The following is an 18046-nucleotide window of genomic DNA, read 5'->3' on the forward strand; positions in this document are numbered from 1 at the left end:
TTACAGTTTCATATCTTTATGTTTGAAGCCTGAAATGTGGCAAAAGGTCGCAAAGTTCAAGGGGGCCGAATACTTTCGCAAGGCACTGTATCTGCTAAAAGGAGGGTCCCATCGCTCGACAGTGGGGGTACAGCAAAGCCCCGGTGGAGGAACTCCGTTCTCCCCAAGAGTGTAGGCTAGAAAAGACAACACACACACACTCCTTTAAAACACACACACTCCCATACGACAGACAGTAGGAATAGGCAGGCTGCAACGCAAGCGAGCAGGCTGCTGAAGAAAGGAGAAAGGAAAAAAGAGGCTTTGATTTGGAGCCACTGATTCCACGAAAACGGCAAGCCAGCTTTCAGCATGAATGCAGGGGACCTGCAGTCGGCTCAGAAAAGCTATTTTTCAGTTCAACACAGAGGTCTTACCTTCCTGTCTTGAAAGGCAAAAAGAGAAATGGCTTCCGTGGGCTGACGGTTTTAACCGCTCGGTAGGCGGGACCAAGGATGCCACCCCAGGAAGGGACCTATCGGCAGCTCTGATATAAAGAGCTCAGTAAATACCTACCAATAGGCAGGCATATCCAATAACTAATGTTTTGGTGGTCAACTACAAATTGAAAGGGAACTGCAGCCTGACACACTCTGGCCTAGTCAAAATAGCCAAGGGCTTTTATCACAGAGATTCACCTCAGGCAGGACAATACTGTTGGGTCTTTTACCAAAAAAAGAAAACAAACAGAATTTCGTGCAGAATTTGGTGTTGTTTTTCATAAAGTAAAAATAATTATTGTTTATTTGCACTTAAATAGCAAAATGTTCATGTTGTATTTTTTTCTGGTCCTGCTAATGATAAGTTAGACATTTCTTACAACCCCTGCAGTCACTGAAGATGCTTGAGTCCTTGAGCGCAAATTCTTTCCAGTATGGTGAGAAAATCACATATTGTTTCCATCAAATTTAAAATGTAATCACTCCACTGGTGTAAGACTATTTTCGATCCTGTAAACATACACTGGCCAAATGCAAACAGTCAGTGTAACTTAGTGTGTTGTGCAAATGAACAACAGGCTTCTTTGAGGCTCTCTTGCCCTGTGTGGACTCAGTGATCTGACACCAGCAGTGCTGCATTCCTTTATTTTCCAAATGTCAAGGTTGTTCAGCTTTTATAATTGGTCCAAATAGAAATCTGACAGGCAGACATTTTGGGGGTGATGTAAAGATAGGCACAGTGCAAACAATTGTGCTTGCAAAATCCAAATTGCCTAGCAGCCAGGACATTCTTTTGCACAACAATAAATGCTTTTGTGCCCAGATCAGCAGCTGAAAGGCTATGCGGTGTAACCTCGGGGACCGAAGCCCACCCTGGTGGTTCACAAATGCCACTACTGTCAGTGCACACGAGGACATGTCTGTTCTGAAGGAAATGCTGGAGAGCAAGGTGCACTGCTCGGAGCTCCAGCGTATTTATGTGCAGGGATGTCCAGCTGCCCAAGACTGCACCCCAACCCAGGTTGGATGCGTCTGTCGTCACCACTTGACGGCTGTGTATCACTCATATTAGCGTAGGGCTTGCCAGCATGATCAAGACACCACCAGCTGACAGTGTCTGTCTCGCTGGGGTGTAGCCGAAAGGCATTGAGCCACGCTTGAATGAGGCACATATGCAGTAACCCCAGTTGGATAGCTGATGAAGCTGCGACTGTCAGACCCAGTGGTTTTTGACACAACACCAGTTACACTGTGGACCCCTGTTGAAACAGGGCCAGACAGTTTTGAGTAGACTCGTATGGTGCTCGCAAGGCTCGCGAGCTGGAGACCCAAGAAGACTGTACTCTGCACCGGTATTAATTGACTCTTGGCCTCTTTGAGAGTGAGACCTAGTCTTGCTAGATGGTTTGTCACTGTTGCCATGTAGGCCACTGCTCCTTCCTGCAACTGGGAACATATCAACCAGTCGTCCAAGTGGATCAGCACCCTAATCCCTTGTAGCCGCAAGGGAGCTAGGATTGCATCAACGCACTTCTAAGGAGAGGCCGAATGGCAGCACGGAAAACTCGAATAGGCTCCCCTAAAAGTCAAAGCGGAGATATTTCCCGTGCGCTGGACGGATGGGAACGTGAAAATATGCGTACTTCAAGTCCAATTGTAAACCAATTGCCAAGCCGGACAGATTGGAGGATGTGGCAATGAGTGACCATCTGAAACCTGCTCTCCCTCAAGAACCCGTTCAGGTGTCTCAGGTCTACAATGGGACGGAGGCCGTCGTCCTTTTTTGGCACCAGAAAGTATCTCGAGTAGAACCCCTCTTCTTGAGAGGTGCGTTCTATGAGACGGATGGGAGGGATCCTTGCCTGTGACAGCCATAGCTGTATGCGAGCCACCACAAGGCTTTCTGGGCTCCGGCCTAGGGCTTGCCCTTGAAGGCCGGAGATCTGGAGCAGTGTTCCTGAAAGGAGGCATAACTCAGAAGCCACCGGCTCAGGGAGCGGGGCTTCCAGTAGTATGCCATCCATATAGGCGGTCAGGATACTCACTGTATTCACTAGGCGTGCCACCTGTGCTTTCGCTGTGTAAGCCCGCTTCAAGTGCGTCTTCGTGACCCTGCATTGCGGGTTCGAGCACGCAGGGTCCTTGGGCAAGCCCCCAAGAGGCGGAGCCTTGACCAAGGCCGCAATGGCGGAGTCCACTGCGTCCTGAACATGGACCGGCGTGGCTCAGCCACTGTTGACCAAAGGACCTGCAAGAAGTTTGCAGCGCGTCCTATCAGTGCCGACATGGAGCTCGGAAACGGGGGTGCACTAGCCACCAAGGGAACCTCGGAGCTGGGCTCTGCCTCGGTAGAGGGCGCAGGCTCCTCTCCTTCCTCCATCTCAGTGGGGAAGGAGTCCCCTTACAAAAAAGGTTTAGTTGCAGAAATATACTGGCAAGATTGCAGTTACATTGCAGCAACCCAAAAAGGTTGCAAGAATGGAATTACCTAGGTAGCAGCAAGGTTGCAGGTGTATCTCAGTTTGTATAAGCTTGTAATCTTAGTATGTGTGTTTCAGTATATACATCTCAGTATGGTGTATGAGAGTGTATTCTCAGTAAAGTGTATGTTCATTTGTGATCTACAGAAATTAAATAAAAGAAATACATTACAGATCTTTTTGTGGTGTTTTTTTTTTTTAGATATAATTAATAAATAGAGCAGCACAAATTTTTCCTGAAATATTACTGCAACCTACCAGTTTTTGCAACCTTTTCACAACTGGTTCCAAGAGAAATGTTGCAGCAACCTAATTTGCATGATAAATTGTGAGTTTGCTGCAACCTGTTACGGGAGGGTTGCAGCAATATTGCTGGTATATGCCAACAGCAGGTTGTGGCAGGCTTATTTTTTTGGTAAGTGTCCTCATTCCAGGAGGCTACTATAGAGAGCATGTCCTCCTCCTCTGCCATCCATGCAGGTGATTTCAGCTCACTCAGAACTCCCCTGGGGGAGACAGGGGCTGGTACTGGGATGGGCACTGGTGAAGCCGCAGTCAGAGCCCTGTCAAGCTTTTTGCGAAGCACCCAGTGCTGGAAAGCCACACAGATGTCGCAGAACGTCTCGTCCCCTAGCCCTAAGCACCGCGCACACAATGTATGCTAGAGCACAGCCTCGGTGGAGGAACACACGGCTGACTCACTGTTGTTTATTTTGCCTAAGCTGCAGTGCACGACAGCCAGCAGAGTCACTCAACGACGGGGGAACATTGTTCCTCCTGAAGGTGTAGGTTAAACGACAACACATGCACACACAAATACTGCACAGGCAGTCACACTCATACGACGGACAGCCAAGAAAAGACGGCCTGCGACACAAGTGAAGCAGACCGTGAAGAAGAGAAAAAAAACACTCAAAATGGAGTCGCTGATTCCACGAGAGTGGCAAACCGGCTCTCAGCACAAATGCAAGGGAATTACAGTTGACTCAGAGGAGCTCTTTCAAAAACACACTCGGGTTAGTGACTCAGATGCATACCTTATCGTAGGTGAGAGGCAAAAGAGGAAGTGGGCTCCGCGGAGCAACTATTTATTCCCTCAGCAGGTGGGACCGAGGACGTCACTCCACGGAGGGGCCTATCGGCAGCTCTGACATACAATGCTCAGTGAATACCTACCTAAGGCAGGCATATCCCAAAAGTATTGGTTGGTGGTCGTCTGCGAATTGAACGGGAACCAAATAATATACTAAGATCAAGGACCACAAACAAGACAGCATGTCTTTGCAACTGCTAGAGAATGGGTTATCTATGGATCCAATTAAAGGAGAGATTTATGAAAATTGACCCCATTCTGTTCAATATTCAGTGGTCTGCAAAGGTGGAGGAAAGCATGAAACTAATAAGGTGTCTCCATGGCAACATATTTTTGTTTGTGACCAGGCATTTTTTTGTTTTTTTAGCTTGTGGCCTTTGGGTCTATATTTTTGTAATATGTTTTGTGCAATTTATACCTTGTACTTGTGACTCAGATTATTTGAATGATGTACATTTTTAAACTGTGTAAATATATTTATATATATTTTAATTTATTTTCAAAATATCAGATTGTAATATTTAAATTATTTTTAAAGCACTATTTAATTTGTTTGGTTATGCCTTTGAGGATAACACAGTGATTTCTTGAACCACAGAGCAAGCACCAAATACTGGATTTATGTTGGCCGCTATGTTACATCACAGTCAGTGGGGACTGGGGTGTGGGGTGATACTGAAATACGTGAGTGTTTGGGATGGTCTCTTGAGCGAATTAAGTCAGTCCAGATATGAGTGAAACCTAAACCACTTGTAACATGCAGAAGTATCACTCAAAGAGAAACTGACAAATCGGTTTTGCTTTGGTTACATGACTGGAAGCTCAGAGCAAGCTCAGCCAAGCAAATAAACAAACAAACATCCACAGGGAGCTCATACTTACTATGGGTCCCATTATTATATCATTAAATAAAACAGTACAACAGAATCAACCTACTACTGATCAGCTAGCTGTTAGAATATCCCTTAGCAACATGAAAAACCCTGACACAAAATTATAGCTAAGGTAGGGCTTTGACTGAGTGAAGGGAGCAAATGAACTTTTAAACATGTTTTGTCCTTCTTTGGTCTTTAACTGTCCAACAACAAGCATTAAGAGATCTAGCATATAATACCTTTTTCATATTGGGTGGTCCTGTGTTAATTTTTTCCCCTGGATCTCAATGACAGAATGACCAGGTTTAAACATGAACATTCATGGTGTATCCTCATAGCATCTCTTGCGTAAATGACACTACACAATGTTTTCAATGAACAATACATACATCTACATTTTAATAACAGCAAATTTGCAGTTTAAATTTGCCCTTGTACGTTTATTTGTGATTTTTATGGGGCTTTTGAAATATTTTCCTTGAAGCCGATTAATGCTGCCATGCACTGTGGTGATGTCACCAGAATAACTGAGAATGCAACAGACTATCAACATCATGAATTCGTTTTGCAATCAGATTCCTGTAAATACAAAGACTAGATATTTTTGAAATGTGACCCGGAGTTTGCCATTTTTATTGATACAGTATTAGATTTAAGATTGAAGGACAGCAGAAGCATACAAAAATAAATAGCAACACATATCTCTATTGCTTTTTTATGTCTGATATAGACTAAAACATGCAAGACACCCTTTATAAATTGTACTCCACTGGCATTCAATGGTATTCTTCTTTCAATTATACTGAAATAAAAAGTTGAAGTTTTATGTAAAAACTAATAAAAAAAAAACACATTACTCCTAAAGGAATATTCTGTTTTAACATAATAATGTATAACCAGTGAGCTGTGACATCAATAAAATCCATTCCTAGCTCCAGGTACTTAAGATGTTTTTTAAAGACAAGCCGGGTAATCAACCTTGACTAAAATATGGCAATATTATCAGCTATGAACTCTGTACTGAAAAATGATTCTCCGTTAGTACCAATCTGGTTCTTTCCAACTGAATATTTTGTCTTTGTTTTTTGTAAAACTGTTTGCAATCTTTCTGCAATAGATTGTATCACTTGGGGCGCCACATGCCATATCAAACATCCTGCTGAAGAATATAGCAGGGTTTGTTCATGAAGAGAACTGTGCTTATGATTATCATCAGAGCTTTTGAAAATGAAAGACAGTCGTGTGCCAGGGACCTGTGGGCCTGCACTTCCTGGGAAAAAGTAGGAAGCTAGCGAGGAAGGCCCAATTGACAACACATGATCACAGCTTTTGTGAATCGTCGGGATCCTTTAAGACCCGACTTGACAGTTTGAAGGTCAATCAGTTAGGACCCTGTGGCATAGTGGAGGGCAGTCATGGCTGCTCAGTAGCAGAAACAGCAAACCCCGGACAAGGAACTTTAGTTGAAAGTGCCTTGGCCCACTTTTATTCAACAAAACAAATTAAAAACAGGAAAAAACAAAAGGGTTAAACAAAAACCCTACACAACTCTTCAAATAAACAAAATATACCCCACCTTCACTGAACACTTGCCTACACACTCTCACCAAACAAACAAACTATACCCCACCTTCACTGAACACTTGCCTACATACTCTCACCAAACAAACACTATTCCTTTTATACCATGTGGCCAGGGGCTTGATTGATTCAATCATCCAATCACCACCTGGCCACATTCCACACTTTTCCACTCAAACTTTACTCACTCAATTAATCAAACAATGAACCAATTAAACAATTAAACAATGCCATGTGACTGTGCAATGGTGTCCATCTTGGTTCCAGCTTCCTTCATTAAAATGGCCGCCAGCCACCAAACTCTCACACACTGCTCTGTCACAGACCCATACAAGCATTGATGGGCTGAATGGCCTCCTTTCATTTGTACATTTTCTTTTGTTCGTCTGTACTCAGATCTTCACTTATGTTCTTATGTATATGACAATCTATACATACTAAGAACATGAGTGTACAGAACGGGTTAATATCAAACACTGAATCATTTTGCAGTGGTATAGCTAATTATGAAACTGAGATTATAATAAATGATTGAAACCAGTCCTTGATATAATTTGGATGACCTACAAGGAGAGTCAGTAGAGATCACATCTACTGACATCTACACCATGGGCTAAGCAGGAGGGCATTATAATATATGGTAATCACATTCCAGCTAATGGGTGACATGGGTATGATGTAAAGCCATTCATCTTAGTGCAGGCAGAACCCCAATTTAGCCCAACTAATACGAGTAAAATATATTTGTGGGCAATTAAAGCAGCAGAATATGGAACTCCAGTATGTACCTGTCTTAATATTGGTTTGCAATACTTCTAATGGATTATGACTGTCCCTGCATATCTGATATTTTTTTAAATTTCTCATTCTTTTCTTTTCCCACTTAAATCATCCACTGTAAGCATGATAGACAATTATCTGGCTGTCATTGACCTTCTTTAATTGTAACATAAATACTCTATAAACAATGTATAGGTGGAGTGATTCACTTTTGTAGGATACATTTTACCAAATGCATGGATGATGTGGTGTGAATTGCTTGGCAAATCTGCAGAGTACACACCAGGAAAGCAAAATCTATAGCTGTAATGAGAATGACTTAACTGTTATCTCAATATTCTGACATTTTGTTTTGAAGATTGGCTTTGTGCTATTGATTTAGCCTTTTGAAAATGATATTCACTCTATTCTAAAATTATGAAATACTGGCATTGGTGCTAAGGATGACCTGTCTCCCATATAAACACCAAGAGTTCCTTTAATAAATATCTGTTCTGGAATCATAGAACAAAACAGTCAATACCAGCCAGTATCAGAGTTTTTAAACTCCCACTAAGACATTGCAAATAAATGAAAATAGCTGAAATAGATTAACGTGGACAAAGAATAAAAATCTCATAAGAATGAACAGCTCGACTGTAACTCAATAAATAATCCAGGCTTGTGCAATATATTACATATGGGAAAAGCTCAGTAATTGCCCCATTTATCCATAGACCCTACATCAAAATGCATTTGGAAGTGTAGATCACTACTTTTGTTTTATCACTATCCAGTAATGGACTTTGCTGTGTATAAGAGCAATTTAACCATCTTAATGCCATTATCCAAAATAAATATGTTTCTTTACCAAAGTAGCACTTGTAGTGCACTCACAGATATAGCACACATATTCCACCCAACTCCAGGTCCATGTTCTTGTACTCTCCAGACTGGATTACTGTAACTTTATCCTTGCTTGTCTCCCTGCATTGGCTATCTGCCCCCTTCAGCTCATTCAAAATTCTGCTGCTCGTCTTGTATTCTCCCAAGCTCGCTACTCTCATGCTACCCCCTGCTTTGCACCCTCCACTAGCTACCTATCTCTGCTTGCATTCAATTCAAGACCTTTATTCTTTCCTACTGCTCTTCACCACACTGCCCCCTCCTACCTCCAATCCCTCGTGTCTCCCACACCCCCTCTCGCCCTCTTCACAACTGGTCATGCCTTCTCTCCACTCTCCATCCTCCCATGCCCACTCCTTCTCTTCCCTATCCCCACTGTGGTGGAACCAGCTACCGGAGAACTTCAGGACTGCTCCATCTCTCATTGCGTTCCGTTGCCTCCTCAAGACCCACCTGTTTAGACTGCACTGTAGATCTCTTAATCTACCCCTCCTACTATGCACTGGACTTGCCTGACCTAAGCACCATGTTACTGGACCCTCAGTTAATGCACTATCCCACTACTAATATGTCATTGTAGATATAACTTGTTGCAATCCTAACTTGTTGCATCCTAGTTCATATTGTATTGTAGTAGTATTATTTGCACTTATACTTACTGTATTTAAATATTACGCCTGCTCTGTAACCCTGTACTGCCCTGTTACACCTGTAAGTCGCCTTGGATAAAGGTGTCTGCCATTGTGTGGAGTAGTGGTTAGGGCTCTGGACTCTTGACCGGAGGGTTGTGGGTTCAATCCCCAGTGGGGGACACTGCTGTTGTACCCTTGAGCAAGGTACTTTACCTAGATTGCTCCAGTAAAAACCCAACTGTATAAATGGGTAATTGTATGTAAAAATAATGTGATATCTGTATAATGTGAAATAATGTATAATGTGATATCTTGTAACAATTGTAAGTCGCCCTGGATAAGGGCGTCTGCTAAGAAATAAATAATAATAATAATATAAGAAATATATAAAAATGTGAACTGTAGCATTTGAAACATTTGAATTTGAAACAATCCCTTTCCTGCTTTATAAAAAATACATTTCTGCTATCCAGCATTGGATTTAAAATGTAACAATTTTCAATAACCCATAAAGATATGGGTTTAATTGTGTTGAAGGTTAGTGTGAGTCTTTTCAAAGTACCACATCCTGGCTTATGGAAGACTACCCATAACTGCAATCTAATGCCGAAAGGCTAACATATTTTCTTTCTGTTGACATTGCAGTATCTTTTTAATGATAGCCTTTGAACAACTTCCATTTCCTGAAAAATAAATGAGCTTCATACAGCTAATTCCGGCATTGCAGTGGTTTCATGGATGCTTTGTTTGCCAACTGATTATTATAAAAGTGGCGCCATTCCTGTCCAGTGACTGCTGACTAGTGTGACTCAGAGAATAGCTTTCCCTAAAGAGAAAAACCTTTCTGTGCCAAACCCAGCTTTGTGCTGTACGCAGTTTGCCACATTTACTCTTTTGTGTTTCAGGATGTGGTTGACCTCAACTATCCTGGAATATCCTAAAGTATGTTGAGGCCTTAAAACTATAAACCTATTAGAAAATGCTGCACTTGACACATTGTAAATAACCAGTTTCTATGTATGCTTCTTCACTTACGGTAATAATTTACAATACTTTTATTTATTTTTTTTCGCATGAGAATGCTGTACTTTAGGTATGTCAGAATGTTTGTCCAGTAAATGTATGCCAGATGTTTTTAGCTGAATGGAGTGACATGACTGGATAGGAGAGCTCTGAAGATTTGTAATTAACTGAAGTTCTTCTACCCCTGCAGCAGATTTTAAAGCACAATTTAGCTTAAAGCTCCCTGTCATATAAAGTGCCCAAGATTTTGTGTCCCCTCCACACCTACGTACCCACACACACTTTAAACTTAATGTACAGTGGTCATTCCTTTTCTAGTGCCATTTGTAAGTTTTCTTGTTCCACTTTACTAGTGAAAATCATCTTTACATTGAGTTAATATTAGGAGTTAATGTTACAAATTATAGCTGAACCATGTCATGTACAGACGTGCTCAAATTTGTTGGTACCCTTACAGCTCATTGAAATAATGCTTCATTCCTCCTGAAAAGTGACGAAATTAAAAGCTATTTTATCATGTATACTTGCATGCCTTTGGTATGTCATAGAATAAAGCAAAGAAGCTGTGAAAAGAGATGAATTATTGCTTATTCTACAAAGATATTCTAAAATGACCTGGACACATTTGTTGGTACCCCTTAGAAAAGATAATAAATAATTGGATTATAGTGATATTTCAAACTAATTAGTTTCTTTAATTAGTATCACACATGTCTCCAATCTTGTAATCAGTCATTCAGCCTATTTAAATGGAGAAAAGTAGTCACTGTGCTGTTTGGTATCATTGTGTGCACCACACTGAACATGGACCAGAGAAAGCAAAGGAGATAGTTGTCTGAGGAGATGCATGGTAAAGGTAAAGGCTACAAGACCATCTCCAAGCAGCTTGATGTTCCTGTGACAACAGTTGCAAATATTATTAAGAAGTTTAAGGTCCATGGAACTGTAGCTAACCTCCCTGGGCGCGGCCGCAAGAGGAAAATCGACCCCAGATTGAACAGAAGGATAGTGCGAATGGTAGAAAAAGAACCAAGGATAACTGCCAAAGAGATACAAGCTGAACTCCAAGGTGAAGGTACGTCAGTTTCTAATCGCACCATCCGTCGCTTTTTGAGCGAAAGTGGGCTCCATGGAAGAAGACCCAGGAGGACTCCACTTTTGACAGAAAAACATAAAGCCAGACTGGAATTTGCTAAAATGCATATTGACAAGCCACAATCCTTCTGGGAGAATGTCCTTTGGACAGATGAGTCAAAACTGGAGCTTTTTGGCAAGTCACATCAGCTCTATGTTCACAGACGAAAAAATGAAGCTTTCAAAGAAAAGAACACCATACCTACAGTGAAACATGGAGGAGGTTCGGTTATGTTTTGGGGCTGCTTTGCTGCGCCTGGCACAGGGTGCCTTGAATCTGTGCAGGGCACAATGAAATCTCAAGACTATCAAGGCATTCTGGAGCGAAACGTACTGCCCAGTGTCAGAAAGCTCTGTCTCAGTCGCAGGTCATGGGTCCTCCAACAGGATAATGACCCAAAACACACAGCTAAAAGCACCCAAGAATGGATAAGAACAAAACATTGGACTATTCTGAAGTGGCCTTCTATGAGTCCTGATCTGAATCCTATCGAACATCTATGGAAAGAGCTGAAACTTGCAGTCTGGAGAAGGCACCCATCAAACCTGAGACAGCTGGAGCAGTTTGCTCAGGAAGAGTGGGCCAAACTACCTGTTAACAGGTGCAGAAGTCTCACTGAGAGCTACAGAAAACGTTTGATTGCAGTGATTGCCTCTAAAGGTTGTGCAACAAAATATTAGGTTAGGGGTCCCATCATTTTTGTCCATGCCATTTTCATTTGTTTTCTTATTTACAATATTATGTTGAATAAAAAATCAAAAGCAAAGTCAGATTTCTATTAAATATGGAATAAACAATGGTGGATGCCAATTACTTTTGTCAGTTTCAAGTTATTTCAGAGAAAATTGTGCATTCTTTGTTTTTTGTGGAGGGGTACCAACAAATTTGAGCACGTCTGTATAAAGAGAATGTGGAGTATATACAGCCTGATGCCTTAAATACTTCCCAGTTGTTCTTAACAATAAAAATAAAATGACCCCTATATAATTTAAACATTGTCCATCTTTTCTGCTCAGAATGAAAGGTTTTGAAATTAATTTCTTGTCTCTCTTGCACCAAGTGTCAGCTGGTACCTGGGCACAAATCCTGGTGGTGTCCAGTTGCTGCTTCTGTGCTATCTACCCTTGTTTTGTGGCCTGCACCCATATCACTGGTGTTCTTTGTTATGTTGTTCTATGCAGCCGCAACTTCTGTTTATGAAAAAATACAATTTTATCTGCCTGGACCAAACTTTCAGAATTTTTATTGTGTAAGCATTTTCCAGAAAGGATTGATAAAGCTTATCTGGCTCTGGTGATCTCCTGGCCTCTATCTAGCTGCATGACATTCAATGGGTTAATCCACTGTTGAATTAAATAGTTACATTTTTCATTTTGCCTTTACTGAAAGAAAAAAAAAAGTTGAACTTGAAAACTCTCACGACTGATAATTGACTTTGAAGACTTGTGTTGCTGTATTAATGAATTATGCATGAAGTATATTGTACATTTAGTTAAAACTGTACATACATTTTATGGAATGTAATTGAAAAAACGAATCCAAGGATCATTCTATAATGCTTGCAATAACCAGCCTTTGTGTTTTTCTTTTTTTTTTCCTGAATACATTCCTATGTGGGAAATGTGCAATTAAAATAATAATAATTGGTGCAAAAGAGAATTTGACTCCTTTATTTTACAGTTATGGCATTATTTCCACCTCATCGTGTGTTTTCAATTGTAAAATGATCAGGACCAGAAGAACTCCGTTTGTGGCTTTATTCAGTTTTAGGATCAATACCTATTTGCTGAACTAAGGCCAGTGTTGAAACCACAGACCATAATTTCCTTATCCTGTGGGAATACCACTATAAAACCATTACCCTATGAACTGTAGAGCCTTCATTATTTTGTGTTTGTAGTGTTATGTAAAATGACTAGTTTACCTTTTTTTTAACCATGAAAGTAAAACATGAATACACATCCGACCTGGAAACAGGGAAATAAAAATGTAGAAGATAGATCACTTGTTGTAACAAGCACAGAGAGAAAAAAGTAAAAAACAAAACTTGAATATGTTTTGTTCTCCAATATCCCCCCCAAAGTGACAATATTTTTTCCCATTTTGATAAAACTTGCAGATCAGCAGATAATGTCAAAATCTGTTTTTGATCCATCTGGTAACCATAACCCTAACCCTAAGGTGGAGACATACTAATTTAAATTCAAGCCACCTTGTCAATTTCCAGAGAAAACATTTACAGAATCAGAGCCCATATCAAACCTTTGTCACCAAAGCATCTGTCATGGAAGGTTTACCTGAACTGTTTGAATTGAAATAGAATGCCATATCTATTCTATTCTCATCAAGAACATCTATAAAGGAGAGTTTCAGGGTTCAGCTACTTTTGAAACAGAGTCAGTGTTATTTACCCCACCACACAAAGGAAATACTTAAACAGGATGCCCTAAGCACATCTGCATTTGTGTTCTTGCTGGAATATGAAAGATTGATGTTTTAAAAATGTAAAGTGACATCCTGTAGCTAAACTGTATGATTTAATTAACCAACCATTTCTCTTTTTTTGGAATTCCAGCAAATTAATTGAGAGGAACGGCAGTTCCTCATGCCAAGTTATCAGCGAAGCGTGAGACTATACAGCAAGGGTAGTTAATGTGTTTTCTGGGTATTGGCACAGCAAAAGTAAATCAGCCAAAAGCACCATTTTACTCTTAATTTGTAATTTGTAGTTCCCAACAACAATATAATAAGGAACACACTTATTGTGACATCTAGATTATTTATATTAAATGATTTATCTCTGTTTTAAAATGGAACATTTGACTGCAAAAAATATATTTTTTTTTATATAAATATATAAAAAAGGTCTGATGTGTGGGATTTGATGATGAAACTACAACCTTCAGTTTGCAAGTGTGTCGTGTTATACTGTCAGTGCTATATGATTCATTACTGGGCCAACAAGTATTTTTTCAGTATTCTATATATCAACATAAAAGTGGGATATGCATATATTTCCTCCACTATATTGAAAACTAAAATGGCATTACGCTTGTGTTAGTGGTTCATCATTTTCACCACCTGTTTGTAGATCACATTGTTGTTCTGCACAAGGTAGTTTTTTTTAAAGCTCTACTGTGGGACTCTTAGAAAAAATACCAACATTCAGATAGCTGTAACTTGTACTAAAGAATGTTCTTAAGTTTTATGACAATTGTGGAGATAATAAATACTTGACCAGATTCATGCAAATTTCGACTTTTGTGTTCCTGTCAGGAATTTGCAGGAGGCTCCTTGTTTTTAACTGCCTTATTAATCATGATCACCATTACTGTACTAAATCCAGGACCCAGCAGCCCATGCTAACCGGAACTACCACCACAAGTACGGCAGCCCATTGATACACATTTAATAGGAATATGTGCTTACATGAATATCCTACATCCCCCTTCTTTAGTTATTGTCTTTCTAATCAAATAACAAACTAAAATAATATGAATCTTGAATTTATCTAAATGAGTGATAAACTGGCACCAACAATTTGCATTGAAATTAACAGTAAACAAGATATCACTTATTAGAAGTTCAATTAGAGAAACCACTAACTCACTCAAACTAGGTACTTTGGGTTTGGCTTGGAGATTCGACTTGATCAGGTTCTGTATGGAGATTGAGATGTTTGTGGAACAGGTGTGTTTGGCATTTGCTCTTCAGCTGGAGGTTGTGGTTTGTCTTGATCAGGAAGTTTGTAGTCTTGCTGTGGAAGAGCTTCATGATCCATGTACTTTGGAATCGGCTCTGCTACTGGTAAGATGTGTGTGATTTCTCTTGTACTCTTTTCCTTCCACTTCAATGATGTAAGATCGTGGCTTTTTACTCACTATTCCCAACCGATTGTATCCTTGTGAGGTCTGCAATCTGGCTACTTGCCCGGCTTTCAGTGGTTTCAGGGCTTTGCTGGATTTGTCATAGTGCAACTTCTGTTCCTGACATTTCTTGATCAGCTGCATTTTCATTTTTGCTGAATTAGAAGGCGGCTTGAGGAGACATTTGCTCATGGGAAGAGTTGTACGTGTCCTCCTTGACATGAGACGCTGTGCTGGTGAACCAAGAGTTCAATCATGTGGCACATTGCGAAGATTCAAAATGTTGAGAAACAGACTGGTTCCGTCTCAGACTTTTCTAAGACATTCGCTTGAGGGTATTCAGGACTGCTTGTGATGTGTTGACATGTATTTCAAATGATGCATTTAACATTTAATCATATGTGATTTAATAATTTATTTTCATTAAAAAGATACTTCTCTTTTGTGCATGTTATTATTATTATTATTATTTATTTCTTAGCAGGATATCACATTATACATTATTTCACATTATACAGATATCACATTATTTTTACATACAATTACCCATTTATACAGTTGGGTTTTTACTGGAGCAATCTAGGTAAAGTACCTTGCTCAAGGGTACAACAGCAGTGTCCCCCACTGGGGATTGAACCCACAACCCTCCGGTCAAGAGCCCAGAGCACTAACCACTACTTCACACTGCTGCCCTGTCGTAAATTATGAATATAATTATGACTAAGGTCCTCTTAAATGCATCTCGTTTAATTGGGATAGCTGCTTATTTGGGATATTTTTACATTGGAATCCCTGCATGGATGCTGGCCAGCCTCCTTCCAATGCAGCAACGGCCCCACCTCCGGGTCTTCCCATTGGTGCTGCGCTTCCTTGGACATGTTGCTGGGCAGCTCCTCCCCGGCACTGGTGACAGCCCTCACACCAGGTAGATGAAGCTGCTCCTTTTCTTCCAGTCTGGCACAGTGGTGGAATTGGGCTTCTTCACAAGGGCGGTGGGAGAGCGCGTCGGTGTTTGTGTGGCTCCGACCGGACCGATGGTGAAAGTCGTAGCCCTGGATGAGCTTAAACCAGGGGGCTACTTGTCCTTCAGGCTCATTGAATGAGAGGAGCCCCTGGAGTGAGGCATGGTCAGTTCGCAGCTTGAAGCGCCAACCATAGAGATAGCGGCGGAATTGTTTGACCCCCCGGATGACGGCCAGTAGCTCCCGGTGAGTAATGCAATAGTTGTACTCAGCTTTTCTCAAGGTCTTACTGTAGAAAGTGATGACGCATTCCCCGTCCGGTCCATCCTGGGATAGGGCCGCGCCGATGCCAACGTTGCTGGTGTCCATATCCAGGGTGAAGTCCTTCTGGGGATCCGGAAAGGCAAGCATTGGTGCCTGGGTCAACGCGCCCTGCAGCCAGTCGAATGCCTCCTGGCACTCCTCACTCCACTGAAACCAGGGCCCTTTTTTCTGTAAGTTGATGCAGTGGTTGTGCAATACGAGCAAAGTCCTGCACGAACCACCTGTAGTAGGACGCCATGGCGAGGAAACTGCGGACCTAAGGCACGAAGCAGGCCACTCCCGTACCATGTGGACCTTGGCCATGTCAGTGGACACCCCATGGACCCTGATGATGTGGCCAAGAAACTCCCATCTCCCGCTGTAGTAGATGACATTTGCCAGGGTGCAGCTTCAGGTGGGTGTGCCGAATGCGGAGGAAAACTGACCTCAGGTGGGCAATGGCTAGCTGGAAGGTGGGGGCATGCACCATGAGGTCATCAAGGTAGACCACTGTCATGGGATAGTCTGCCAGCACCTGCTCCATTAGGCATTCGAAGGAGTCCGAAGGGCATGACCGTGAATTGCCATAGTCCTTGTCCAATAGAGAACGTAGTCTTCAGACACGCGTCTGGGGACCGTTCCACCTGCCAATAGCTACTTCAAGTCGAGGGAGCTGAACCACGACGAGCTGAAGATGCAATCTAGTGCCTCGTCGATATGGGGAAGCGGGTAGGAATCCTTGCAAGTGGCTGCGTTGAGGCACTGGTAGTCCATGCAGAATTGGTGCATTCCGTCCTTCTTCACCAGCAGTGTGGGCACCACCCAGGGGCTGTGGGATGGTTCAATGATTCCAGCAGCAGCCACCTCTTGCACCATCCTTTCCGTGGCCTCTGTCTTAGCTAGAGGGAGCCGTCTTGGTCGCTCCTGGATAGGGGTGGCCCTGCCTGTGTCAATGGGGTGTTGCACAAGGCTGGTCCGACCGCAGTCCTAGGGTGTCGCCGAGAAGATGTCCCAGAACTCCACCAGGAGGGACTGCAGCCTCTGTTGCTCCTTGGCAGTGAGCCCTTCTCGGTTTCGATGGCGTCTAAGTCTGGAATGGGAGCATGGTTGCCCCCAGGTGAGGAAGCTGCACTGTAGCAAAAATTCACAGCACAACACAGGCAAAGTGGGGTTGTGCAAAAGGGTCAACACACAGGTGGACACGCAACAACAACAACAGTACACAATAATATTGGTTTATTTATATTTCACCCAACTGCGAGCACGACAGCTGGCGGAATCACTCAACGACGGGGGTACAGCAAAGCAGAGGAACTGCGTTCCTTTAAATCAATACTGCACAGGCAGTCGCACATGCAACATATAGTGTATACAGACAGCCTGCAACGCAAGCGAGGCAGGCAGGCTGTGAGAAAAGGAGCAGAAAGAAGCTAAAGTTAGAGCCGCTGATTCCACGAAAGCGGCAAGCCAGCTTTCAGCACGAATGCAGGGGAACTGCAGTCGACTCAGAAAAGCTCTTTAAAAAACACACTCGGTTCAGGAACACCGAAGTCTTACCTTACCATAGGTGAGAGGCAAAAGCGAAAATGGCTTCAGTAGGTTGACTGTTTAATCCCTCGGTAGGCGGGACCGAGGACATCACCCCAGGAAGGGGCCTATTGGCAGCTCTGATATAAAATGCTCAGTGAATACCTACCTAAGGCAGGCATATCCCATAAGTATGTTGGAGGTTGTCTTTGCATTGAAAGGGAACCCTTGTTATTTCTAACCTAAAACGGTTTTATGCTGCAACAGTGACATTTATCAAATATATCAAACAATCTTTATTCAAGTGTCTTTTAATAACCAGGTAAGGTAACATGATCAGTGATTGAGTGTGTTGCATAGCAGGGGTCACTATCAGAGTTCTTTACCAGAGATTAGAGACCACATACTCACCAATTAGGTTAAAG

Source organism: Acipenser ruthenus, chromosome 1 (genome assembly GCF_902713425.1).
Source record: "Acipenser ruthenus chromosome 1, fAciRut3.2 maternal haplotype, whole genome shotgun sequence".
Taxonomy (NCBI): domain Eukaryota; kingdom Metazoa; phylum Chordata; class Actinopteri; order Acipenseriformes; family Acipenseridae; genus Acipenser; species Acipenser ruthenus.